The sequence below is a fragment of the Cnephaeus nilssonii genome (genome assembly GCF_951640355.1).
Source record: "Cnephaeus nilssonii genome assembly, chromosome: 4".
Classification (NCBI taxonomy): domain Eukaryota; kingdom Metazoa; phylum Chordata; class Mammalia; order Chiroptera; family Vespertilionidae; genus Cnephaeus; species Cnephaeus nilssonii.
The window spans coordinates 52,413,346-52,440,419 of NC_137075.1; positions in this window are offsets into that span (position 1 = coordinate 52,413,346).

A 27,074-nucleotide genomic window follows, 5' to 3' on the forward strand; every position below is an offset into this window, starting at 1 on the left:
AAGTGTACAGTTTAGTGGCATTAAATACATTCACATTATTGTGAACCATTACCACCATCCTTCTACAGAACTTCCTCATCTTTCCAAACTGAAAATTTGTACTCATTAAACTGTAACTCCCCATTCCACCTTTCCCCCAGCCTCTAGAAACCACCATTCTACTTTCTGCCTCTATAAATTTGACTATTTCTCATGTAAGTGGAATCATACAGTATTTGTCTTTTTGTGACTGGCTTAGTTTACTTAGCACAGTGTCTTCAAGGCTGATCAATATCATATAGCAGGTGTCAGAATTTCATTCCTTTTTAAAGCTGAATAATGTTCCATTGCATGTATATACCACATTTTTTATCTATTCATCTGTTGGTAGACATTTAGGTTGCTTTCACCTTTTGACTATTATGAATAATGCTATTATGAACATTGACCTACAAATGTCTGCTCATGTCTCTGCTTTCAATTCTTTTGGATATACACCCAGAAGTGGAATTCCTGGACCATATGGTAATTCTATATTTAAATTTTTTTTAGAAACTGTCTTATAGTTTTCCTGTGTCAAAATTTTAAACACTACTATTTCCTGCTAAAACTTCTAAAATACATTTTTCATAGTACTAAATTTTTTTCTAGTACTGAAATATTTTTTATTTTCCTTAGATTTTGTCCAACAACTAACAAACATTCAAGGAGTAGCTCATGGATTTTATATATAATATAAAGAATGATGAGTTTTCTGGAAGATAGCTTTCTTAAAGCCCTAGTTTTCAAGAAGCTCTTAAACTAAACTAGAATGTGAGAGTTAAATTCTACTATTAAAAAATAATAAAAATAGTCCTGACTGGATTGGCTCAGTGGATAGAGCATCGGCCTGTGAACTCAGGGGTTCCGGGTTCGGTTCTGGTCAATGGCATGTACCTTGGTTGCGGGCACATACCCAGTGGGGAGTGTGCAGGAGGCAGCTGATCGATGTTTCTCTCTCATCGATGTTTCTGACTATCCCTCTCCCTTCCTCTCTGTAAAAAATCAATAAAATATATTAAAAAAATAATAATAATAAAAATAAGAAACAATATTTATTCTGCACTGAGTATGTTCCAGACACAATTCTAGGTGTTGGGATTCAGCAGTGAACATATTGGAATCCTTGCCCTCAAAGGTGAGTTATAGTTAATTACAAAAGTTCTGAAATAGTGATCTTCAGACCATGAGTGATCAATGTATCTTCAGGTGATCTGGGGGCTGTCAGAAAAATCAATAGTTCACCATTATGCCAGTGCCAATCCTTCACTAGTAGTACAACATTGGGCAACCTTAGGAGACAGTCCCAGTACCATCCTATCCACCCAAGAATTTAAGGAGAGATATCCATGAAATGCTAAATACCTCTGCTTTCCAACACCCAAAACTTCAAGGACCAGAGGAGAAGTTTCTAAAAGTTCTTTCTAGAAAGAACAAAGGAACAGGAAAAAATAAAGAGAAAGCTTTTCAAAGGGAAGGAGTGGGCAGTGGTTCTAGATATGTTTGTGCTCCCTCTACCCATCTTCCTCCACCTTCCCTCCGAGGTTCCGCAGTCTGTTCTATGTAATAAGTTCTTATTTTATAAAAAAACATGCTAGCACAAAGAACTCTTGTATGTTTTCTATTCTCCGTGTTATATTTTCCAGAATGCATTTGACCTGCCATGTTCCTTTTCATATTACTGTTTTCTTTGCTAACTATATTTGCATAGTTGCTATCTGTTTTATTTTGTTTATGCTTAATGTTTTTCTTTTCTTTTCATTCTGCTTACGCATAACACAGACAGACCTTTTCTAAATATGTTTTCCTCTGATATAGTATAGGTAAGTCTCTCTCAGCATCCTTTCTGCTTATGTGATAAGTGTTATAATTTCTATAGCTAGGTTTGAAGATTAATGTCAGGAACAGATTTATTAAGAACCATGAAATGAGAAATGAATGAATGGAAACCCAGAAATCTCTCTCTGCTGGGCTATGACCTTTCCTAATTTTAGAAGTCTCTCTGCAAATATGAATTATGCTGACAGAGCATAGTCATGTTTTTGTTTTTAAAAATGGACAATTAAGGGCAACTTGTATTAAGTATACATATAACTAAGTAATGTTCATTAAGAAAACTTTGTCTTTATTTTTTTTAGGTTGCAAAAGAGTAAAGAAAAATGTATCCTACAACCTTGCTCTCCTTACTGCTGCTACTACTAACTGGACCACAACTATGGAGACTGGACTCTGGTTAGAGGTTTATGATATAGTCTGTGTAAAAGCTCTGCCCAACAAAACCCCCCAATATTGCATAGTGAATGTCCAAAACAATCAGATTCTCTTTTTGAGGGCATTTGAACTTGAGACGTAAGAGAAATAGTTGGGTAATATTAGGAATAGTAGAAGCAGAGTTAGAGTATTCCAGTCTCCTTAAAGGCAGAGTACAAATTGGAATGGAAAGCTTAATGTTGCTTTGGTGATGACAATACAATTTAATGTCTTATTCCTTAAGACTTTCTAGTTCTGGAATTATGTCATCCTTATAAGCCATGCTATTATGTCTCAATAAAACACCATTATAATTGTGGTTTGAAACTTAAGAGTATAACTTACAAAAACATTTAACTTGTTTCTGATTTTTCACTATTATATACCTGGTATGAACAACTTCATGCACATAGCTTTAATCTTCTGTAAAATTTTTTCCTAAATTATTTCTAATTATAGCCTAAACTCCCCAAAGTAGACTTAATTTAGATTTCAGAAATAAACATTATGAGTTTTGCTACTTATGTTGCCATGTTACTTTCCAAAAGGATTAAAGGGATTTATCAGCAAGATTTAAATATGGATTTCACTATACTCCATGTATTATTTTTTCTGTTAATTTTATACATACAATTGTACCTCAAAGCTTTCTTAGTTTGAATTTCATGATTTCTATCAAATATCATTGAGAGAAAAAAATTTTAAATACTTTATTGATTTCAGAGAGAGAGAGAGAGAGAGAGAGAGAGAGAGAGAGAGAGAGAGAATCAAGGATTAGAGATAATCATTGATTGGCTGCCTCCTGCACACCTCACACTGGGGATCGAGCCCACAACCAGGCCATGTGCCCTGACCAGGAATTGAACCATGACCTCCTGGTCAATGCTCAACCTCTGAGCCACACTGGCTGGGCTCATTGAGAAAATTTTGATGAACTTTGTGCAGACCCAATAGTACACCTAGCTGATTAATTATAATTGAAGAGTAAGGACAAAAGACTTTTTCAGGTATGCAAATACTAAGAGAGTTTATTATCTATAGACATATTATGAAAAAACTACCAAAGAATGTACATCAGCAAGGAGAATGAATCCAAAAGGAGTGAGACATGGAAAGACACTGAATTTAGGAAAAATCACAGCTGCATTTTAAAAAGTGTACAATTGTCAATTTAGCTTTGGGAAATACATTTCTATTTCATGTCAGATACAATGTTGAAAGACAAATTCTTGCCTCTGCAAATGCTTCCAGTAGACACTGAAGTTATAACTGTCATAAGACAGATAAAAAATGTTTGGTTTTCTTAACATAATGCCTAGACTTGTACCACAAGTATCACAAACTCTTAAAAATGAAAATTATATATCCACACAGTCATAATTAAGCCTACAGCTAGGGCTGAGTAAAAAGAAAGGTCAGCTTTTAATTTGGACTTACCTGTTATAAATTCCGGTAAGTGTTAATACCTGAAGTGAGTTGGAATTCCCAGTATTAATCAAGAATAAATGACTTCAATCTCCAAACATCCTAAATTTGGTCTGAGCTGAGTCTATCCTCATTACCTTTGACTTTTTGTAACCTTCCAACTTCTTTCTTGAATTAAAGGGTTTGAAGAAGACTACAATACTTATTACTGTAAGCCTATATTTCTGTGGTTGTGATGGGTATATTAGCAGTTCTGAGGTTGACCTCAACTTTTAAATACCTTATCATTTGATATCTCATTTTGAACATGTTATTTTCTACTTGCGTCTGCCATTATAATTTTTCTTTGTATGAGGTCAGGTGGTTACTTCAAGGTGAAAACTGTGGCTCAAATGAACGTTAGTCATTTCAGGCTAAGCACAGAGCATTTACTCAAATAATTTAGAAAATTTTAGTTGACTTAAGAAACAGTGCCTGATGCTGCAATTTTTAACCATGACATCTCCCAGGATGTTGATGAGGAGGTATGAGTGTAAGACCTGGTACCTATCTATGTGGAATCTACAATCTGCTGGGGAGATGAGATGTGGGAACTGTATGGGGCCAGTTTATAGTTGTCTCTACTGACAGATTTGAGCAGTTTGAACTTGATCTGAAAGTTGACTTTCCAGAGTAAGCAAGTGATGTGCCAAAAAAATAATGTTTCAGTGAATGATATAAGTATAATCTGAACATTATCTTATGATCTTTGCAATTACTGCCAGTTCTTTATGATCCATATCAAAGTTCTTTACCTATTGTGGGAATTAACTTCAACAGCTATTTAGACTATAAACTGGAGCCAACCTGTCATTCAGCATGCCTGTGGCCTGCCTTCCTCACCATCTGTTAACACGCTTTTTGAAATGCAAATTTTAGTATTTGTCTAACCAAAACATAATTATAAAGATAACACTGTAGTCAAAATCATAAAATCCAATATAAATGATTTCCTCTCATTTCTTCCTTTTTGCCTAAAATCGGCACCTTTTTGGCATTATAAACCACTCTCTTTTATGGCTTCTTTATGATATAACACCATCCTGTTTTTCATTTTTAATTATAAAAATAATACAAGGAAAATATTATTGTGATCTTGTTGTGGGGAAGGGTTTCCTAAACAAGATACACAAAGTGCAATCCACAAGGCAAAGAGGCAGAGCTGTGTATGGCTGCACATGTCATACACTGCACAACTCTGGGGGTGAGATCTTTTTTTTCTAAATATATTTTTATTGATTTCAGAGAGGAAGGGCGAGGGAAGAAAGTGATAGAAACATCAATGACGAGAGAGAATCCTTGATCAACTGCCTCCTGCAAGCCCCCTATTGGGGATCGAGCCCGCAACCAGGCCATGTGCCCTTGACCAGAATCAAACTTGGGACCCTTCAGTCCGCAGGCCGATGCTCTATTCACTGAGCCAAACCAGCTAGGGCTACATAGATCTTGATGTGAATGCCTTCCCCAGAGTTGTGTGATGTGATGGCCTGGTGACAAATGAGTGGATTTGACACCATCAGCAAACTTAAAACAGAGGACAGAGTGAGAGAAGGTATTTTCAATGTCTAAAACCAGCTAAGAATTAATATCTTGAATAGCATGTCCAAGAGTAATATAATGTGAGCTACATAAGTAATTTTAAGTTTTCTAGTAGCCACATTATAAAAGATAAAAATAAATGGGTAAAATAAATTTTAACAATATATTTGACACAATACATTAAAATACTATCATTTCAACATATCCTATCTAATAAAAGGGTAATATGCAAATTGACTGTCACTCCAACACACAAGATGGCTGCCCCCCTGTGGTCAAAGATGGCCGCCTCCATGTGGACACAAGATGGCCGCCACAAGATGACCAGCAGGGGAGGGCAATTGTGGGCGATCAGACCAGCAGGGGAGGGCAGTTGGGAGGGACCAGGCCTGAAAGGGAGAGCAGTTGGGAGGGACCAGGCCTGCAGGGGAGGGCAGTTAGAGGTGACAGCATAATGCCATTCATTCACATTCAAACACACAAACTCCACAAAACCCCACACGTTTTACAGAAATCTATATAAATAAAAGCCTAAGTGACCATTCGACTGTTCAACCGTTCAACTGTTCAACCGTTGACCAGTAACTATGACACGCACTGACCACCAGGGGGCAGATGCTCAACGCACAGGGATGGAAACATCGAAAGAATATCTTGAATATAGACTCTGTGCTTAGCTAGTGTCTAGTCCTTCCACCCTTGTGCCATCTGAGAACTTGGTAAGGCTGCCTTCAATATCTCTATCTAGGCTGTTGATAAAAATATAAAAGAGAACAGGGCTGAAGACCAGATACATTGTTATGATATTAATTAGCCATGAACCACTTAATAACTTACATTTCACATATTTTACAAAAAGATATTGTGAGAGACTTTGGGAAAGGCTTTGCTGAAATCAAGATACAGTCTGCCCTGATCAGTGTGGCTCAGTTGGGTCAGCGTCGTCCTGTGCACTGAAAGGTTGCGGGTTCAATTCCATTCCGCTCAGGGCACATGCCTGGGTTGTGGGCTTGATCCTCAGCAGGGGGTGTGCAGGAGGCAGCTGCTCTCATATCAGTGTTTCTCTCTCTCTCCCTCTCCTTTTCTCTCTCTCTAAAAAAATAAAATAAAATAAATGTTTTAAAATATATATTCAGTGTCATAATATAACTTAAAAAATATATATATACACTAAGTCTGTGATATTCCCCTGATCTACTGACCTAGTTGCCCTACCAAAAAGAAAATAGGTGATTTTGTTGTGATTTGTTCTTAGGGAATCCCTGTCAGCCTCTGGTGATCACCACGTGCCTTTTTAGGTGTTCACAAACCAACTGCTTAACAATCCACGCTAGACTTTTCTTGATCAGTCTCAGACTTTATTGTTTGCAGTTTCCAGAAGCAATACTTTTTCCTGTTTAAAAATCAGAACCTTTGACTATTTTCAGCCTCCTGCCACCTCTTACCTTTTCTGTGAATTCTGAAAGTTGTTGATAACGGACTGTGAGGAATGCACATTTTTGGACTCTTCTTCACCTTGGAGCGGCTTTGTCTGAGCCCAGGCATTAGAACAACTTTAAGGCAATTACATTTTCCCTGACTCTTTACTAACCTTAGGCTATAATATCCCTATTGCCTCTCTTTCTCCTCAATTTGCATTTTAGTATATATTTAAAATTATGGAAATGATATATGCTCATCATAAAACTATTCAAATATTACAGAAATGTACAAAGGAAAAATAAACGTCTCCTTCCCATTCAATCCTGGTGTTAACCGGTTGGAATGTATCCTTTTAGAGTTTCCATGCACTAACAAACACATTCTTATGTCATTTTAAAATAAGGTCATACCCTGCACATGTGCTGCAATTCCGTTTCTCACCTAACTATAGGTCATTAGCATCATCCTGTGTGTGTTACATAGGTCTATCTCATATATTTTTTTCAATATGTGCATGGTATTCCTTTGTAAACACTGCAAAAATGCACTCTTGTACGCGTGCCTCTTTCTCCACCTGCTTTTCTACATGCCATCCCTTGAGACGAAAGGGGAAACTGCTTAGACAAAATAAGGGAGGAAGGGATGTGCTCTGTCCCAAATACATGGTCATGTTGATATCTCGAAATGGCAGTTTATGGTTTATGACTGCTTTCACGTTTCATGTGATCTTCACACAAGCCTGTGAAGTAGATAGGCGAGACGGTTAAATTATCCCGTTTTATAAAGTCTCAGAGATATTAAATGACCTGACTCATGCCTCACAACTACTTAGGGGGAGAGTGAGGCTAGAATGCCCGTCTTCTGTCTCGTCGCCCACCGCTCATTACAGCGGAGACAGCTGCTCCGCTGCCGCACGTGGGAGGAGAATAGGATTAACTGAAAAAGACCTGTGCCATGATTCGCTGGGACCTCGGGATAATGGTTGTCAGGAATGTGCCCCGTCAGCCAGCTGGTGCCATGGGGAGCAGTGCTGGGGTGGGTAGTGTTTTTATACGGTGAGAAACAAAGAGAATGAGAGTCTCTCCACGTGCTTCTAGGTGGATCCATGACTCCTGCCCATGCAGCGGAGATAGCCATAGTATGCCTATGCACGGAGATTCTTAAAATTGTAAGGCTGGGATTCTTCACCCTGTCCCTACATTGCGATCACTTGGAGAGCTTTAAAAAAAGAATTACCCTGGGGGCCTCAAACCGCAGGCAGTCTGACTCACCTGTCTGGAAGGGGAAAGCTTCTCAGGTGATCCTAATGTGCAGCCACCCTTAAGAACCACGGAGTGGAAGGGCAACCTGGATTGTGAGTGAAATGAAGTTTTACTAAGTTTCTGGGAAGAAACATTTCCCCCCTTTCCTGCAAGTCTGCCCCGTTAGAAGGATTTCGAACCACCTAGATGTTCATGGATAACTGGCCTGATAGGTCGTAGAAGGTTCAGCAGTCAGCAAACAGGGGAGACAGGAAACAGAACCAACGCCTCTATTTGGGGAATTGGAGGCCGGGGGTGGAGGAGACGTGTCACAGAGTGGAAAATCAAGATTTTCTTCCTAAGGAACATTCCTTAAAGTAGTGTGACTTTTTCTTTTGAGTAGACAACAGACAAGTTGGTGGGCAATCTTTCCAGGGAAGGGGGCACTTGTTGTTCCGAGGCCCTCCACAAGTCCTGTTGAACCCCGTGTTCACCTTCAGGGCTAAGCAGTAACTCATCTCATTTCAGCTTCTGCTTGTAGTTCTGGGGTCTTAGAGTCTGGGCCCAAAACTATACTCTGAACTTCAGAACAGCCCGTAGCTGACATGGCATCCATTTAGAGAATATTAATCTTTTAACTAGGAGCCAACACCCGAAAGATACAGCTTAAGTGGGCTGAAGTCACTTTAAGTAACCCTTAAAGCAAATTCAGTATTCTCTTTACACCAAAAATAAAGGAGAAACTTTCAGATCCTGATTGCCCTGAGTGAATGGTTACTCAAAGATTCCAAGATAGGCAGTAGCAAGAAACTAACCTAGAGCTCTAACCGGTTTGGCTCAGTGGATAGAGCATCGGCCTGCAAACTGAAGGGTCCCAGGTTTGATTCTGGTCAAGGGCATGTCATGTATCTTGGTTGCGGGCACATCCCAGCTGATCTATGTTTCTCATTCATCGATGTTTCTAACTATCTTTCTCCCTTCCTCTCTGTAAAAAAAATCAATAAAATATATTTAAAAAAGAAAGAAAATAACCTAGATTTTACTTCCACAAACGTTATAGACTTAAGGAAACATCTTTAAATGTTACATGGTTTATATCTCCAGACAGGGACTGTGTATGACTTCTTCCCACTGTGGAAAGAAAATACCACAGTTATGAACGCAAAACTACAGCCAGAAACAAAGGCACTGAATGCAAGTAGATGGAAAGAATCTGACAGAAACCAATAGCTCCCAAGATAAAATCAAAATAGGTAGAGAGGAGCAACCCTTACACAGGTAGCTTAGTAAAGGAGAGATAAGTCGTTGTATCCATGAATTTTTAAAGACTAGCCTGTGGATAAATATCAAATTAAAGGATACTTAAAGGGAGGATAATCAACCATCTCAGTTTTCCTGAAACTGTCCCGATGGAACAGGCCAGGGCATAAATGTCCCAATGTCTCTCCTTCCTCCTCTGACCTCTACTAGTGCTTCCACTGGCCACACCCACCACAAATGAGAAGGAAGGAAGCCATGGATCAGCCTCCTGGGGTACAGAACAGGATAGAAAAACGTAGAGAGTGGATCTGAAGGACAAATGGAAACTATCTGACACAAAAAGAAAAAGTGTCTCTACCTATGTTTATCTATGGAAAATAAGGGGGATAGAACAGTAGCTGCTACCCAAAGATAAGGCTCAGGGGAGAGAAACATGAATAAAAGGGATAACAGATTTGACCTTGGGATTCAAAATGACAGAGGCTTCAAATTGTTTAGGTAAATGTTGTCCAATAAAACTTTCTGTGATGACAGAAATGTTTTATATCAGCCCAGTACTGTGACTGTTGAGCAATTGAAATCTGAGAACGTAAATTTTAAATTTTATTAAATTCTAATTTTTTTGAACTGAAAGAGACACTGGTGAGGAACTGCCAGACTATTTTCCAAAGATACTGATTGGATGATGTAGGTCTATGCGCAGAGGTCATCTATGCCAGAGTACTGTTGCAGCTGGATAGATGCCAAAATGAATTGTATTTCACAGCACTCTCAGCCTTATCTTAACTGCTATGAAACATTTTTCACTGATGACTATTCCTTTCTTCTTAAACTGTTCTTTGTTTTTGGCCTTTTATGATACTACTAGAGGCCTGGTGCATGAATTCGTGCACAGGTGGGGCCCCTCAGCCTGGCTGGCAATTGGGGCTAATAGGGATCAGCCAGCCAGGGGAGGGACTACGGGAGGTTGGCTGGCAGTGGGAGGTTGGCTGTGGGAGCGCACTGACCACCGGGGGGCAGCTCCTGCATTAAGCATCTGCCCCCTGGTGGTCAGTGCGTGTCATAGTGACCTTGTTCGGTCGACAGGTTGTAATGGTCACTTAGGCTTTTATATATATAGATATCCTCTGTTTTTTTCTCATATTTTCTGTCCATTTCTTCTTATTCTCTTTTGTAGGCTGGTCTTCTTCACTTGCTCCTTAAATGGATCTCAGTATGTGAGGATACTTTGGTCTGCAAATATCAGAAAACCCAACTCTAAAAGATTTGAAAAATAAGGAAATTTATCTCACATTATAAGAAGTCCAGAATTCAGGTGAATCAAGGGTTGCTTCACTCAGCAGCTCAACTGAGTCATTGAGGTCCCAAGTTCTTTGACATATTTCTTCTCTGGAATCCTTAGTGTGTCAGCTTTTCCCTTGGACTGATTCTTTTCATAGCTGTAAGACAGCTGCTGCAATTCCTGACACAATGTTCAAAAGAAGAGGTTTCCTTTCCTATAACTCTTGCTAGAAAGCTGTCCTAGAAACCCCAGTTAAACGTCTTACATCTTGTTGGCCAGAGTTGCACATATGCCCATGCCTAAACTAATCCCTAGCAAACTAACCATGATTAGCTCAGACTGGTGGTTCTCTAGCTTTGCTGCACATTTGGGTCACCTGAGTTTTTTTTAAATCCTGATGCCCCAATCTAAATAATCTGCAATCTTTGGGGATTCACAGAGATTATGCAACCATCACCATAGTCAGTTGTAGAACATTTTTATCATTCTCCAAAAATGTTTTCTCCCATTTTGTGGGTTGTCTTTTCACTTTCTTGATGATATCCTTTGAGGCACAAAGGTTTTTAATCCTGATGAAGTCCAATTTATCTATTTTTTTCTTTTGACACATACTTTGGTGTCATATCTAAGTTCATATCTTTCAGTTCTATTCCATTGATCTATATGTCTAATACCACCGCAGTATCTCGATTACTGTAACTTTATAGTAAGTTTTGAAATCAGGGTGTGAGTCCTCCAACTTTGTTCTTCTTTAAGATTGTTTTGGTGATTCTGGGTCACTTACATTTTTATTTAAGGCTTAGCTTGTCAATTTCTGCAAAAAAAGCCAGACTGGATTTTGATAGGGATTGTGTTGAATCTGTAGATTAGTTTGAGAATTGATTACTCTTAACAATAGTAAGTCTTCTGATCCATGAACACAAGAAGTCTTTCCATTTATTTAGATCTTTTAAATTTTCTTTTAACAATGTTTTACAGTTTTCAGAGCTTACAAACTAATGCCGGGGGTTTGGAGAGTGGGTTGTTGTTAGGTGTATGTTTAGTTTCCCCTAATGCACATGAGTTGCATGGGAGAGAGGAAACTCCAAATATAGGCATACCTCGTATTATTGAGCTTTGCTTTATTGTGCTTCATAGATGTTGTTGCATTTTTTACAAACTGAAGGCAAGACCCTCCACCAGCAAATAAGTTAGTTGTAATCTATATCTCTGAGGTATGCCTCTAAAAATCTAGGTTCTGCCGAAACCGGTTTGGCTCAGTGGATAGAGCGTCAGTCTGCGGACTGAAGGGTCCCAGGTTCGATTCCGGTCAAGGGCATGTACATTGGTTGCGGGCACATGCCTGGTAGGGGGTGTGCAGGAGGCAGCTGGTCGATGTTTCTCTCTCATCGATGTTTCTAGCTCTCTATCCCTCTCCCTTCCTCTCTGTGACAAATCAATAAAATATATTTAAAAAAAATAAATAAAAATCTAGGTTCTCTTTAGACAGAACTAAAGGGTATATGATGAGAACTAATTCCTTGGGCTTACTTCAAGCATGTTAAACTCATGGCCCACAGGCCACATGCAGCTCACAACGAATATTTTTGCAGCCCAGCCAATATAACGGTATGTAAAAAACATTTTAATAAAAGTTTCATAACTTAATTTTTATAATATCCTGTTATACATAATTATTAATAACAAACTACAATGCTCAGTAATGACTGATTACTATAATCATGTTGCATTCATTTCCCTTACACACCTTACGCGCAGGCACACCATTTCTCTCCACTAATACTGTTAGCGAATATTTTAGCAGCCGATTGCCATGTCATTAGTCTTGGACTGATTTTTTTGGTGTGCACAACAGGAAATATTTCACTTTCGGAGAACAAAAAAATAGGTTTATTTGTGTTACGCTTATTAATTTGTGCAGTTATTCAGTGTCTGGTAAGTTAATGTTCAAGAAAAGATATTAATTTTTATTAAAATGTTCTATTATTTTATGTTAATGATTATTCATTTATTTCAGCCCTTTTTATTCAGCATGTCTATTGAAATAAGTCTACGTTTCTATGAAAATTGAAGCTTTTGTTTTTTTGCAACCCACATAAACTTAAACCTTGTTGATTTGGCCCGTGTTAGCCTTTGAGTTTGACATGCTTGGCTTACTTGGTGCCTTGAGAACCCACACTGAGGACGGGGAGGTGGAACATGGTTTATTTTTTACACTTTTTTGCTCCTTCTGTTCTTTTGCAGTTCTGGCTCCTCGAGGTGTTGTGTATGTGTGTGTGTATGTATGGCAGGTAAATAGGCAAAGGCTGGTGCTATTTACCGTTTTCTTTTTGCTGTGAGATGCCTTCTATTATAGCAGGTGACGTGTGGCAAACCTGTGGGGGGTCTCCCCACACCTTTCTGTGTTAAAGGTAATCTTTTCTCTGGGTGACTTTTGGTGATCTACCCTCACCTTTTCTGTCTTCTATTCGCACATTCCCTCTTTTTGGCCAGAGGGTAGGAGCTGTCACTCAGTGGTCAGTTCCCTCAGACAAGGTTCTTTCAGACAGCTTACATGGGGCTCCATTTGGCCAAGGAATTCATGTACTCTTGCCATGCCCAGTCGTGGAAGTGCAGGGTGACCACACTGGCCTTGTCTTGCTGTCATGGTAGCTGTAGCAAGTCTCCTGCCTTCAAGCTTCTCCCGATAAAGAGAAAGCATCAGGGCTGAGACTCCTGCTACACTTATCAGGCTCTCCCAGGATTCCCTGGCTTTGCTCTGATGGTAAATACCCTGGGGCAGGCCTATAGTTCCTATAACTCAACCAGCATTCATTCAGCTAATCTCTCCTGTTGCAGTTAATCTCAATATCTATGAAGATTCTCTCCGAACTCTAGTACCTGGCTTGGGGGAGGATGGTGGGGAGAAGGAAAAGGAGCTGCACCTTTAGCCCAATGACCTTGTGTGGATTAGAAAAAGGACCTTACTCCTCAAGATACTTTACTGCCACCTGCTGGAAAATTGTGATAACTCTATAAATGTCCAATGAGCGTGGAGTGAATGGTGCCCCCTGTAGTTGTGCAATGTACACTTAGCTCAGTTGTAAGGAATGTTCCCAAGAAGAAAAAGTCTCAACAGCCTTTGCTTCTATGAATTCCTTTTAGTGACTCCTTTTCTAACAACCTCTTTTCTCATATTTTGATTACATGTAGATAGATAAGGGTTTTACCTTTTTTGTAAATCCTGCAAAGATGTATTTAGCACATTTCCTACCAATGTGGAAGTCTTTATCACCCTTTGTCTTAAATTCTGTGGCCTTAGATGAAATTCTCAAATGATGGAAAAATCATATTTTACATCTTGTCATTGCCCTTGGTTAGCCGTTAGGCAGAGTGTCTAGGCCATTTATGAAGAATCCAGAAGATAACAGTGCTTTAGAAGTACAAAATAGCTATGTAAACTTTCCTCCATCTACAGAGTTAGGAGTAAACAAACTTACTGTGGATAAGAATGTATCAAAGAATCTAAAAAGTCCCAATCATATTTAAAGCCAGGTACATAGTAGATATTTGATGAATGAATGAATGAGAAAATGAGTGAATAAATGACCAAATGGAGGCCATCTCAGAATCTGAGAGTCATTTGTTATCATTCATCAAGGTATTTCTGTGAGAATATGCCACATACCTGTTGTATTAGATTTTTAGTTCTGCGATAACAAATTACCACAGACTGGGTGGCTTAAAACAACAGAAATTTATTCTCTCACAGTTCTTGTGGTCAGAAGTCCAAAATCAAGGTGTTGGCAGGATTGGTTCTTCCTGGAGGTTCTGAGGGAGAATCCATGCCATGCCTCACTCCTATCTTCTGGTGGTAGCTAGCAATCCTTGGCATTCCTTGGCTTGAAGCTGTGTAACTCCAATCTCTGCTTCCACCTTCACATGGCTTTTCCTCTGGGTCTCTCTTGTATCTAAAATCTCCTTCTCTTTTCTCTTTTAAAGACATTGCCATTAGATTTAGGCCACCCTAAATCTAGGATAATCTTACCCTGAGAATCCTAAATATGTCTGCAAAGACCTTATTTCCAAATAAGGTCACATTCATAGGTACCAAGGGTTAGAACTTAGAAGATCATTGTGGGGGGCCATCATCCAACCTGCCATACCAGTGAAAATCACTCAGACTCTGGTCCATACTTGTGTCCTGCAATACAAATGAATGATTTCCCCCTAGTTGCTTTTCAACAGACAGTAGGATTCTATTTGGCCAGTGTAAGTGTGGCTTTGACTTTCTACCAATGTCACCACCCCCATCACTGCACTCACACTAACGAGGTCATAGGACCTTGCATGAGAATAAACTAAAGGAAATCGCAAACAGAAAACCATCTTGTCCCAAACATTCGCAGAGGTACCGTCATCAAACTGAGATGTAAAAAAAAATGACAGTCCTTTTGAAAATACAGAGAAACAAGAGGCACCCTAGAAGATTCCTTCCTTGTTAGCTCAATGGTTTTTCCTGATACAGTATAATTTGGTATTCTTTAATTTTCCCATACCAATAAAAAGATAAACCTCTCTGAGCCCCACAGCCTAGAGGGGCACCGTGTACTAGTTATTGTGTATTTGAGTACAAGACTGGCTCTCCTAAGATCCTTTCCCATCTCAAGAACCAGAACATTGCCAATTTATGCAAAGGATCTGTGCCTGACTCCCCTTGTTATTACACCTGGCAGGTAGTTATGGAAGATGTTTTCTGCTCAGAATCATTGATTCTATTCAAAGTGAAAAATTGAAGGGTTTTGGCCTGAAGGCAAAAGGTTTTAGTTCTTCCTCTGTGCTTTCCCTTACACAGTGACCTAGAAAAATAGAGACCCGAATGGGTGTGAAAGTAGAAGCCACAGACTTAGGATTATGAACCTGCAAGTGAGGTCAGACCTCAAAAGTTATCATTTTAAGGTTAATGGGGTATCCTAGGATTTTTTTGTTCTCTATTTTCCTTGGCCACAGAGCATAAGCAGAGAACCTATGGCCATGAAAGCTGCCTACAGGACTGGCTGCAGGGGTATTTATCTGAATCATATGGGAAAGGAAGTCCAGTCTTCCATGCCAACAAAAGGGGCCTCTCTTTTCACTGGAATCTGCTCAATCTTAAATTCAGCACCTATGTTGGAAAAATTGGACAGATACATGCAAAAAAAAAAAAATGAAACTAGACCACCAACTTATACCATACACAAAAACAAACTCAAAATGGATAAAAGACTTAAATGTAAGATGGGAAAGCACAAAAATCTTAGAAGAATCCATAGGCAGCAAAATATCAGACATATCTCATAGCAATATGTTTATGATACAGCTCCTAGGACAATGGAAACTAAGGAGAAAATAAACAAATGGGACTACATCAAAATAAAAAGCTTCTGCACAGTAAAAGAAACCATCAACAAACAACAAGAGATCCCACTGCATGGGAGAACATATTTGCCAATGTTACATTCCATAAGGGTTTAATCTCCAAAATTTATGGGGAACTCATACAACTTAACAAAAGAAAAATAAGCAATCCAATCAAAAAATGGGCAAAGCCCCTCGCTGGTTTGGCTCAGTGGATAGAGCACTGTCCTGAGACTGAGGGGTCCCAGGTTCAATTCCGGCTAAGAGCACATGCCTGGGTTGCAGGCTTGATCCCCAGTGGGGGGCGTGCAGGAGGCAGCCGATCAATGATTCTCTCTCATCATTGATGTTTCTATCTCTTTAACCCTCTCCTTTCCTCTCTGAAATCAATAAAAATATTTTTTAAAATGGGCAAAGGACCTAAATAGACACTTTTTGAAAGTGGACATACAGAAGGCCAAGAGACATATGAAAAAATGCTCAAAGTCACTAATCAGCTGAGAGATGCAGATCAAAATGACAATGAGGTACCATCTCACACCTGTCAGAATGGTTATCATCAACAAATCAACAAACGACAAGTGCTGGAGAGAATGTGGAAAAAAGGAACCCTAGTGCACTGCTGGAGGGAATGCAGACTGGTGCAGCCACTGTGGAGAACAGTATGGAGTTTCCTCAAAAAATTTAAAATGGAACTCCCATTTGACCCAGTAATTCCACTTCTAGGAATATAGCCAAAGAAATCAGAAACACCAATCAGAAAGAATATATGCACCCCTATGTTCAGAGCACAATTTACAATAGCTAAGATTTGGAAACAGCCTAAGTGCCCATCAGCAGATGAATGGATTAAAAACCTGTGGTACATCTACACAATGGAATACTATGCTGCTGTAAAAAATAAAGAACTCTTACCATTTGCAACAGCATGGATGGACCTAGAGAGCATTATGCTAAGCAAAATAAGCCATTCAGAGAAAGGTAAGTATCACATGATCTCACTCATTTGTGGAATATAATTAACAATATAAACTGATGAACAAAAATAGATCCAGAGACATAGAAGCATTGAACAGACCATCAAACCACAAAGGAAAGACAGGGGAGGGTGGAAGGGGAGTTAAGAGATCAACCAAAGGACTTGTATGCATGAATATAAGCATAACCAGTGGACACAGACAGTAGGGGGGTGAGGGCCTGTGCTGGGCGGGGCGGTGGGGGGAAGTGGGCTGGGAGAGGTCAATGGGGGAAAAAGGAGACATGTGTAATATTTTCAACAATAAAGAATTGAAAAAATAAATAAAATATAAATAAATAAATAAATAAATACAGCTCCTACATTCAATTTTGCATAAAGTGGTTGATTTCAGAGCAGCCAAAGCAGGAATGAAATTAACTTGGTGAATCTCAAAACACCACCACATGGGAAACCCATCCTGTGCTCACAGTAGGGTAACAAAGGTTAGGTTTGCCTGAGATGAGATGGAAGTGATCAGAAAGAGAAGGACCAGTCAAGGAAAAGGAATTACATGAGTCATAGGATACTTTTGGAATGTGAAACAAATATTTTACCTTTGTGGTTTTGTTCCTTGCGGAGTTTGAAGATGCAAAATATAATTCTCTCAACCTTAGCTCACTATCCTGGTTGCTACCCCTAATGTTGGTTTCTATAACATGGTCTGCTACTGTTTTTACCCAGGCTGAGAGAAAGACAGATTATATACAGGTCAGGAGAGATTGAGGATTGGGTGATGATGGGACCCAGGTCTGCAAATGGGCTTCTTAGCTCCCTTTAATTACAAGGTAGACTTGGACATTAACAGTTTCCTTTCTCAAGAAATTCCACTAGAAAGCGTCTAGTCCCTAATAGAATTGCTGCTCCATCTAGGCCACTCTAGTCCCTCTGTGTATCTCAGCTCATTCCTTAGTGGTGATTCCTCCTCCAATTCCTTCATTCTTCCAGTTCCCACACCTGGTGTCCATCACACCTGTCTTCCTATTCCAAATTATTGCAGAGTACCACTTGATTCCTTGAGGGTGGGAAGCACGCAGAGGGGAATGGGTATTGCTCCAAGCTTACCTCCTACATTCTCTCTACCACATGGATAGAGTGTAAAAGCATGAATCCCAACCACATGCTAAGCAAGTCTCTCTTCTATATTTTATTGGCCATAATAGAATTTACCCACAATACAAATATAACAAGTGATTTATACTTTCCTTTTAGTAACTGGCTGTAGGAATCACATACTCTCATTAAACGATTCTCAGCAGTTTACACTGTAACTTCAGTTTATGACAGTGCCCACTTGCAACAGCCACCTGATACTCCCCTCTCTGAAAAGAATTTTCTTCTCTTGTGCTTCCTTTGCTATTTTGTGTACAAACTTCTTTTTATATACTTTCATGGTTTGTCGGAATCACGCTGTCTACGCCTTCCCTCTTCCTCGCCGGGTTCAGAGGCGTGGGGTGATGCGAGTCGTGGGCTCCTCCCTCTTTGGTGGGTTCTTCGGCCCCCCTGTGCTCTTTCTTCTCCCGTCTCCTGCTCCCTTGTCCCTGGCATCTCCAACCTGCCTTTTCTTATCTCTGTCCTCCTGGCCCAGCCTTATAGTGCCCCCTAAGAAGTGTGTTTACCACTCAAGGTCCCCTTCAGCAAGTCAGGAATGGTGGACATATTAGTGGGTCATTTTTGTGATTTCAAAAATCTTGCAGAGCCTAGCCTCCCTCCTTTCTGTGCCGACGTGAACTGCTTGTTCTCCTTTACAGCGCCTCAGAGCCACCAGGGCAAACGTTCTGAGCAAGGAGCTCACGGAACGTAAACAGGCTGCCCTGTCACTGCACTTGGAAAGCAATCATTTTACGAGTTTTCAAGGTGGGTGAAAGAACCAGCAGGACAACCTGACACAATGACCTCCGCGGCCAACCTGATGGGAGTGCGTTCCTGTCAGGAACCTGAGCAGAAGCTCTGGCCCGGAGGCCTCTGTTTTGCTGGAATCCTGCCCCAATTTAAAGGTCAGATTGCAGCTCTCCTGAAAAATATTCGGTAATAGGCTGCACTGCAGAACTGAAAATTCCAACAAAGCACCAAAATGTCTGAGATAAGAGAGCTCTTTGTAAATTAAGGAGAAAAATAAAGGACATCAGCATAATCCTATCTCTCAGCCAAATCTGGATAATGTTAAAGGACTTCCAAATAACACCATTTAACTCCTTCTTTGCCAGAAGTACAAGAATCTGCCCTGAAAAGGATCTTTTTTTTTTCTCAGCAAAGCAAGTAGCAACACCTTGTGAACTTAACATTTAAACTGTGGGAAAAAGGAAGGGACAAAGTGGAAATGAAGATAAAGTGAGAAAACAGCAAGGAAGTGACCCACTCTTAAACACCTAAAAAAATTGCAATGCCGATATTTGCTTAAAGAATTTCCACCATCACCGCGTCCCCTCCCCCCCCCCCCCCCCATTATACCTTTACTTCCCTTCTTAGGCAACTTCGATTCATGGTCCTTGAATACACCCCGTTTTGTTGCCCTTCTTTCCTTCTATAGTACTTGCCTGCCAAAGTACTAACTCTAATTAAAACAAGCTCTGTCTAGCCCTAGCCAGTTTTGCTCAGTGGTTAGAGTGTCAGCCTGTGGACCGAAGGGTCCTGGGTTTGATTCTGATTAAGGGTACATACTTTGGTGGCAGGCTTCACCCCCAGCTTCACCCCGGCATTAGCATGTGTCTCTCTCATATCGATGTTTCTCTCTCTGTCTCTCTCTCCCTTCCACTCTCTCCATGGGGAAAAATATCCTGGGGCGGGGGGTGGAGAGGGGATTAACAACAACAACCAACAAAACAAAACAAAACAAAACAAAACAAGCTCTGACTATTTCACCTGTAAAAATGTTGGCTGAAAAGATACAACCATGCCACTGGACTCCATTTAAATGTATGATCATGGGTACCCCAAGCTGCCTGACTATTCCATTGCATGGCCCACTCCTCTGGACGGCTAGTTCAACCTGCTGCCCCTTTGTACCTTGAAGGTCACCTTGATTACCGTTTCCTTATGTGAATAACCAGAGGAAACTTCCATGTGCTCCCATTACCCCAGTTCCTCCCTGACTCACATCTGGTAAGCCCTTGGAAGATGGGGCTCAGCATTGTGTTCATGCTCCTACTCGAGTTGTCATTCACTTAAACGGCAGAATGTTTACGGAGGTTGAGACGATCAGAGAGTACGAATCAAGATAGCACTGCCCTGGGCACGCTCCCTGGTAGCAGTAGACCTTTGCCTCCTGTTGCTGCAGCTCTTCGGTTTGAAGCTTCTCTAAGTGAACGCAAGCCTGTTTAAACTAGGGACCGAGGGAATGCCCCCTGCCTACATTTCTGCTGAGCTCCAGGTGACATGCCTCCCTGAGCCGGCCCTGAGAGAATGCGGAGTGTACAGACCGCTTTTGGTTCTCACACTGCTGTTAACCATGTCCAGATGCCTCCCAGAGCCCTGCCCAAGGTTTGCAGGTTCATGCCCCGGGTGGGGGGCGGGGGGGGGAACCAAAGGATAGCACCTGCACAGGGCTGCCCACGGAGAGCTGAGAGCTGCCTGGCTTCTGCCGCTTCTGATGTCTGCCAGAGAGAGAGACCATGGTAGGACTCGGGAAAACAATATTGGCTATATTCATAATATCTACCATGTATCGAGTATCTGTTATGTGCCAGAGCCTTACGTACATTAGCTTACTTAATTCCCACAACCACATTCCAAGGTGAGTTTCATTGTCCTTACTTTCTAGATGTGAACACCCTTGTAGTCTCTAGGGCCTCCGTTTCAGATTTCTAGATAGTAGTTTCTCTGGCAAGAATACACTTTTTTGTTTGTTTGCTTTTTTGGTACAAGCAAGAGGCTGCCCTAATCCGTTTAGATTCATATGGAAAGACAAGAGACATTACCTCCACCTCAGAAGAGACAAAGCAGGCAGAGGTGAAGCACAATCTCAGAAGTCAACAACTAGGTTACCAACGAGAACACCTCGTCCAGTTCTCCGCTGAGAACATCTGCATTTACGTTTCCTCAAAGTGCTCTCCACCTCCCAGGGAACTATGAGTTTCACTTTTTATAAAGGGTTCATTTCACCAGAACAAACGGTGACATGGATGAGTAGTCAAATTTTTGCCTCTTTCTGGACTGAAACAATAGCTTTTCCTCACCTTTTAAAATCTTATAATGTCTGGGCATCCTGTTGAAAAAACTCCATTCCAAAGATTAGAAAACTGAGATTTAGAGGCTTAATATCTTGTTCAAGATCTGCCAGGACATGAGCCCAAATCCTTAGGTATACATATTCCATGCATTCTTCATTGTGGAACACTGTCAAATTAAACTACTATAAACTCAAAGACTTTGAGAGACATCCTATACAATAAAGAGGTAATATGCAAATTGACCATCCCTCCAACACATAAGATGGCCGCCCCCATGTGGTCAAAGGTGGTCACCCCCATGTGGCCACAAGATGGCCAGGCCACCACAAGATGGCTGGCAGGGGAGGGCAGTTAGGGGTGACCAGCCAGCAGGGGAGGGCAGTTGGGGGCGACCAGGCCTGCAGGGGAGGACAGTTGGAAGTGACCAGGCCATCAGGGGAGGGGATTTAGGAGTGACCAGGCTGGCAGGGGAGCACAGTTAGGGATGACCAGGCCTACAGGGGAGGGCAGTTAGGGGGGGACCAGGCCTGCAGGTGAGGGCAGTTGGGGGGGACCAGGCTGGCAGGGGAGGGCTGTTAGGGGTGACTGGGTTGGCAGGGGAGGGCAGTTAGGGGTGACCAGGCTGGCAGGGGAGGGCAGTTAGGGGCAATTGGGCTGACAGGGGAGCAGTTAGGTGTGGATCAGGCTGGCAGGGGAGTGGTTAGGGGGTGATCAGGTTGGCAGGCAGAAGCGGTTAGGGGCAATCAGGCAGGCAGGCAGGCGAGCGGTTTGGAGCCATCAGTCCTGGATTGTGAGAGGGATGTCCAACTGCCCATTTAGGCCCAATCCCACTGGGTAGTCAGACATCCCTTGAGGGGTCCCAGATTGGAGAGGGTGCAGGTTGGGCTGAGGGACACCCCCCACCCCCCCATACACAGATTTCATGCACCGGGCTTCTAGTTCCTTAATAAGGCCTCAAGTTTGAATATGCCCCTGTGTATTTTTTTCTGTAGAAAAGAAACTAGCCATAAATCTCCATGGGACTATAGGTGGAAAAATAAGTACTGATGAATTCTCCACCATTGGAGCTTAGAGGTATAAACAAATTCTAGTTATTATTTAATCCAAATCCATCATAAATTTTAAGTATAAGGAAAAACTCAGAATAGCCTTATTTAAAACAAAAACATGACTTTAGATAGAAATAATGCCATTTTCATTGACACATTATTGATACATGAATATATTGAGACAAAAATTATATTAGGATAAGATATCTCTGAGGCCATGACTGGTCCTTTTTATATTAATGGTAAAATTACAGGTTCGAAATATACGTTAGGATGAAGGTGAAAAAAGTTACTTTATGAGGACCGAAAATATAATGAAAGTTTTGGCTTTCATACAAGGTTTGAATTTGTTTTGTAGATTCTTCCTTAGAATTAGATTTAGGGTTTAGATTATCTCATGTGACTCTTATAAAAATAGAAGTTTTGGCCAAGCACTGACAAGCAAAATATAAACAAACATCTTTTTCCTTCAGGGACTAACCTAGCTATAGTTTTAGCTGGAGGTTCAGTAATGCATATACACATATATGGCAAGTAAATCTAGCTTCTAATAAACTTAAAGTTAAATTTTAATGTCCTTTTACAGCTGGATAATAAATAGTATGTAAGTGAGTCATAGATGGAGACCTTAGTTTATCAAATGTCAATAGATAGGACTGATTGATACACTGCCAAGAAAAGGGGCCTTAGAAATCTTATCTAACTCTGCCCCCACAGGTCCTTAGCCAAATCATTTAGCTTCTTGGTTTCCTCATTGGTAAAATATGATGGTTACTCTCGGTAATTGTCACGTTGTAACTAATGCGTGTATAGTACCTAAGTCTCCAAAGCTCTTTTCTGTGCGTGGTTTAACTTAATTCTTCAATTCTGCGAAGTAAGGATGATACTCATTAAACGGATGAAGAAACTGAGGCTCACAGAGGTGGAAACACACGACCGAAGTCCTGCAGTTTGTAACTGGTGGAGCTAGGGTTCAGACACAGCGCTCCAGACACAGTTCTGTGTGGGTGGGTGCACGCCGCGCCTCCCACCTCTAAAAGTCCGATATAATAAAATGGTGTTTAGTCATCACTCAATTATAACCAGACTTTTAAAGCACCTTAAACACCATTCAACAGGTACAACATGTTCTCTAGCCTGCAGGACTGAATGCGCTTGTGATTCCACTGTAGGAGGATCCAATTAAGTGCTAAGTTAATAGCCAACTTTATAGCCAAGCTAATAAGAAAAGCCACAGTACACTGGCTCCATCTTGTCAGATCAGCCACTTTTAAGACTTCGTGCTGATTTATGTCCCCTGATATTTGTTGGAACCTCTAGGTTACTGGGAAAAAAAAAAAAAAAAAAAAAAAAAAAAAAGAAGCCTTCTCCCATTGTTTTGTTACTAAGATGTGTTAAGTCACAATGGTAGCCAACTAGTTTAAGAAACTATGCTAGTTAAGCCCTGGCTGATTTGGTTCAGTGGATAGAGTGTTGGCCTGTGGACTGGAGGGTCCCTGGTTCGATTCTGGTCAGGGGCACATGCCCGGGTTGTGGGCTTGGTCCCGAGTAGGGGGCATGCAAGAGGCAGCCAATCAATGGTTCTCTCATCATTGATGTTTCTATCTCTCTCTCCCTCTCTCTTCCTCTCTGAAATCAATAAAAAATATACTTTAAAAACACTATGCTAGATAAGTGTCTCCAAGTTCTTCCTCAGATATCTGACCCCAGGCATTTGTAAATCCTAAGAAGCTATTACTTCAGCAGTTCTTGGTTTCCACTTGAAGGTGAACCAATTATTACATTTGCGTGGCATATCTTTGTATTTTTCAAAGAGCTTGCGCATTCACTATTTCGTTTTATACTTATAAAACACCAATGTGTAGGTTGAAGTTGTTCTCCGTGGTCTCCAAATAACTATTCATTTATTTACTTAGGCTCTGATTTTCTGTCTGCTTTTAATCCATTGGGACATTCTGAATGTTGAAGAATGAATACAACAAGAGGGCCATAGAACTTCCATGAAGATAATAGAATGAAGAACAGTAAAGTGTGCTATAATCCCCCTAAAGTCTGTAGTGATTGGAAGCAACAATGATAAAATAGAGCAACACGTGTTTCAAAAGCTCTAAATCAACTTAAAAAATATAACCAAGGTTCAGCAAATGTGCAATTTGAAAGGATAAGAGAAAGTTGGTAGGGCCCTAGCTGGTTTGGCTCAGTGGATAGAGCGTTGGCCTGCGGACTGAAGAGTTCCGGGTTCGATTCCAACCAAGGGCACATGCCTGGGTTGTGGGCTCGATCCCCAGTAAGGGGCGTGCAGGAGGCAGCTGATCAATGATTCTCCCTCATCATTGATATTTCTATCTCTCTCTCCCTCTCCCTTCCTCTCTGAAGTCAATTTTATATATATATATATATATATATATATATATATATATATATGGAAAGTTGGTAGGAATTGGCAAAGAACATCTTTGCAGAAATGACAATAACAAAGAGGCTAAAATAAATTTATGCTAATTATTTTTAAAAGACAAAATAAATAATTTAACACAACTTTACCAAAATGTATAAATGGTCAAAGAAAGAGAAGAGAATGTGGCATGAGGTTAATAGTTAGGTATCATGATTTAATCGATAATCCTTTTTATAATAATGTTTTAAAGATTATTTGCAAGTGCTAGTTTTTACAAAGAAGAAACATATGCTAGTAGATATTTAGGGGGGAAATGTCTGAAGGCATACATACCACTTTATTAGCAGTAATTGTCAAGGAGAGAATATTTATTTGTATGGACTTTCATCTGGGATCTCACACAGAAGTTTCTAAATGTTCTTGAAATAAGTGAGAGTATTCTCTTTCATTCATAAGACAGTAGGCTCAGTCTCCTTTAAAAATCCCAGCTGGAGAGCTACTGATCTGATCGTGAACTTACCGTCCCTTGAGACATTTTAAAATTCAGTGTGTTTCAATCGTGGGCCTGTCAGAATTTGGCTTTGTGCCTTTCTCATACATTCTAATGAGTGAGGAGAGAAGGAAGAGAGGAGAGACTAAGGTCTAGAAGTCACAAAACGGAGGATAAAATATTATGGTCATATTTTAACTTATCCAGGAACAGAGCGAGGAGCATTTTAAGTCGAATGTTCATCATAGTGTATTTCAGAATATTCAGGGCTTCCTAGCCATTTTGTATCTGGAAAGGCTCCAGAAAAAGCCCAACGTGGTTTATTGCCTTTTGGGGACTATCTGGCTCCAGGCTGGAGTTGTTTTCCTCATCTGTCCTCCCTGAGTGCACCTAAGTGGCCATCTAGTGGCTGGGCTAGGAATTGCAGCTCCCCTGTAACCGGGGCAGTTGGGTCAATTCAGATGTGGAATGAGAGAAATTAGGGTTGTAAACCTCTCCCTAACAGAGATTACCTTAATCACCCACTTTGCAACTCTGTCTCTTTGTCCAGAAGCATCACTCAGAGAGCCTTAAATTCTCGCATTACCTAACAAGGGGATAAGCTGGAATTACGTAAACTGAAACATATAAATGTAGTTTTTAAAATTACTGCTATTGTTTTTGTTAGTCAAACCCTAGGACTAGGTCACAGAAGAGCCTTGTTAAATGCAAGTATGTCATAAAATTAGAGATGCTAAGGTAGGCAGGCTTGAGAAACTGATTTCAAGAATGAGGAAGAGGCCCTAGCTGGTTTGGCTCAGAGGATGGAGTCCCGGCCTAGCCTGCGGTCCCAGTTTGACTTCAGTCTGGGGCACATGCCCGGGTTGTGGGCCGATCCCCAGTGGGGGACGTGCAGGAGGCAGCCAATCGGTGATTCTCTCTCATCAATGATGTTTCTGTCTCTCTCCTTTTCTCTTCCTCTCTGATATCAATAAAAATGTTAAAAAAAAAAAAAAAAAGAATGATGAAGCGGAGGCTCAGAGAGGTAAAAAGGAGGGACCTTCTGGGGCTTTATACTTTCACTCATTTTTTATTAAGAGATATTATTCACCGAATTTCTACCCTGAGCTAGATGCTGGGGAAGCAGAGATGGAGAAGGCACAGGGGCACTCTGTCTAGAGGGGAGTCAGATTCAGAAGCAAGTGAAAAGAGAGTGGCAGGCAGTGGTGGAGCAGAGGACCTGCTCACGCCAGACCCATGGGGGACACTGGGTTCCATATGAAGAAACGCACTTTAAAAAGCACACAGAATAAACAAAATGTGGTACATCCATACAATGGAATATTATTTAACTTTAAGAAGGAAGGAAATTCTGACACATACTACAACATGGGTAAACCTTGAGGGCATTATGCTAAGTGAAATAAGCCTGGTCACAAAAAGACAATGCTGTAAGATTCCACTCAGGGTTCTTAGAGTAGTCAAATTCATAGAAAGTGGAATGGTGGGAGAAACCAAGATGGCGGCATAGGTAAGCACCTAAACTGCTGCCTCGCACAACAATTTCAAAACTACAACTAAAAGACAGAACGGACATCATCCAGAACCACAGGAAAGCTGGCTGAGTGGAAATTCTACAACTAGAAGGAAAGAGAAAAGCTCACGGAGAATCAGAGGAGCTGCAAAGGGCTGAGGTACGGAGACACGTGTGCAGAGAGGAAGGGCGGCTGAGTATCTGGCTGGCTTTCTCTGGTGGGAGGGGAAAGGAAGTCCCCGACTGCACTGAACCCCAGTTCTGGGCAAAACCCCTTGGACCCAGGCTCATACGGGGGGAGTCTGGACTGTCAGGTAGAGAGAAAGGCACACGGAGACTCGGAGACTCGGGGGAGCCGCGGAGGGCAGGGGTCTGGAGGTGCGCAGAGAAGACTGACTGCGGAGGTTGCCACGGGCTTTCCCTAGCGGAAGGGAGTCGGAAGCTCCTGACTGCACTGAACCCCAGTTCCGACTGCACTGAACCCCAATTCCTGGTGAGCCCCTGGGGACCCACACTCTTACAGAGGGAATCTGGACTGTCAGGCAGAAACTCAGGGGAGCCGCGAAGGCAGAGGTCTGGAGGCGCGCA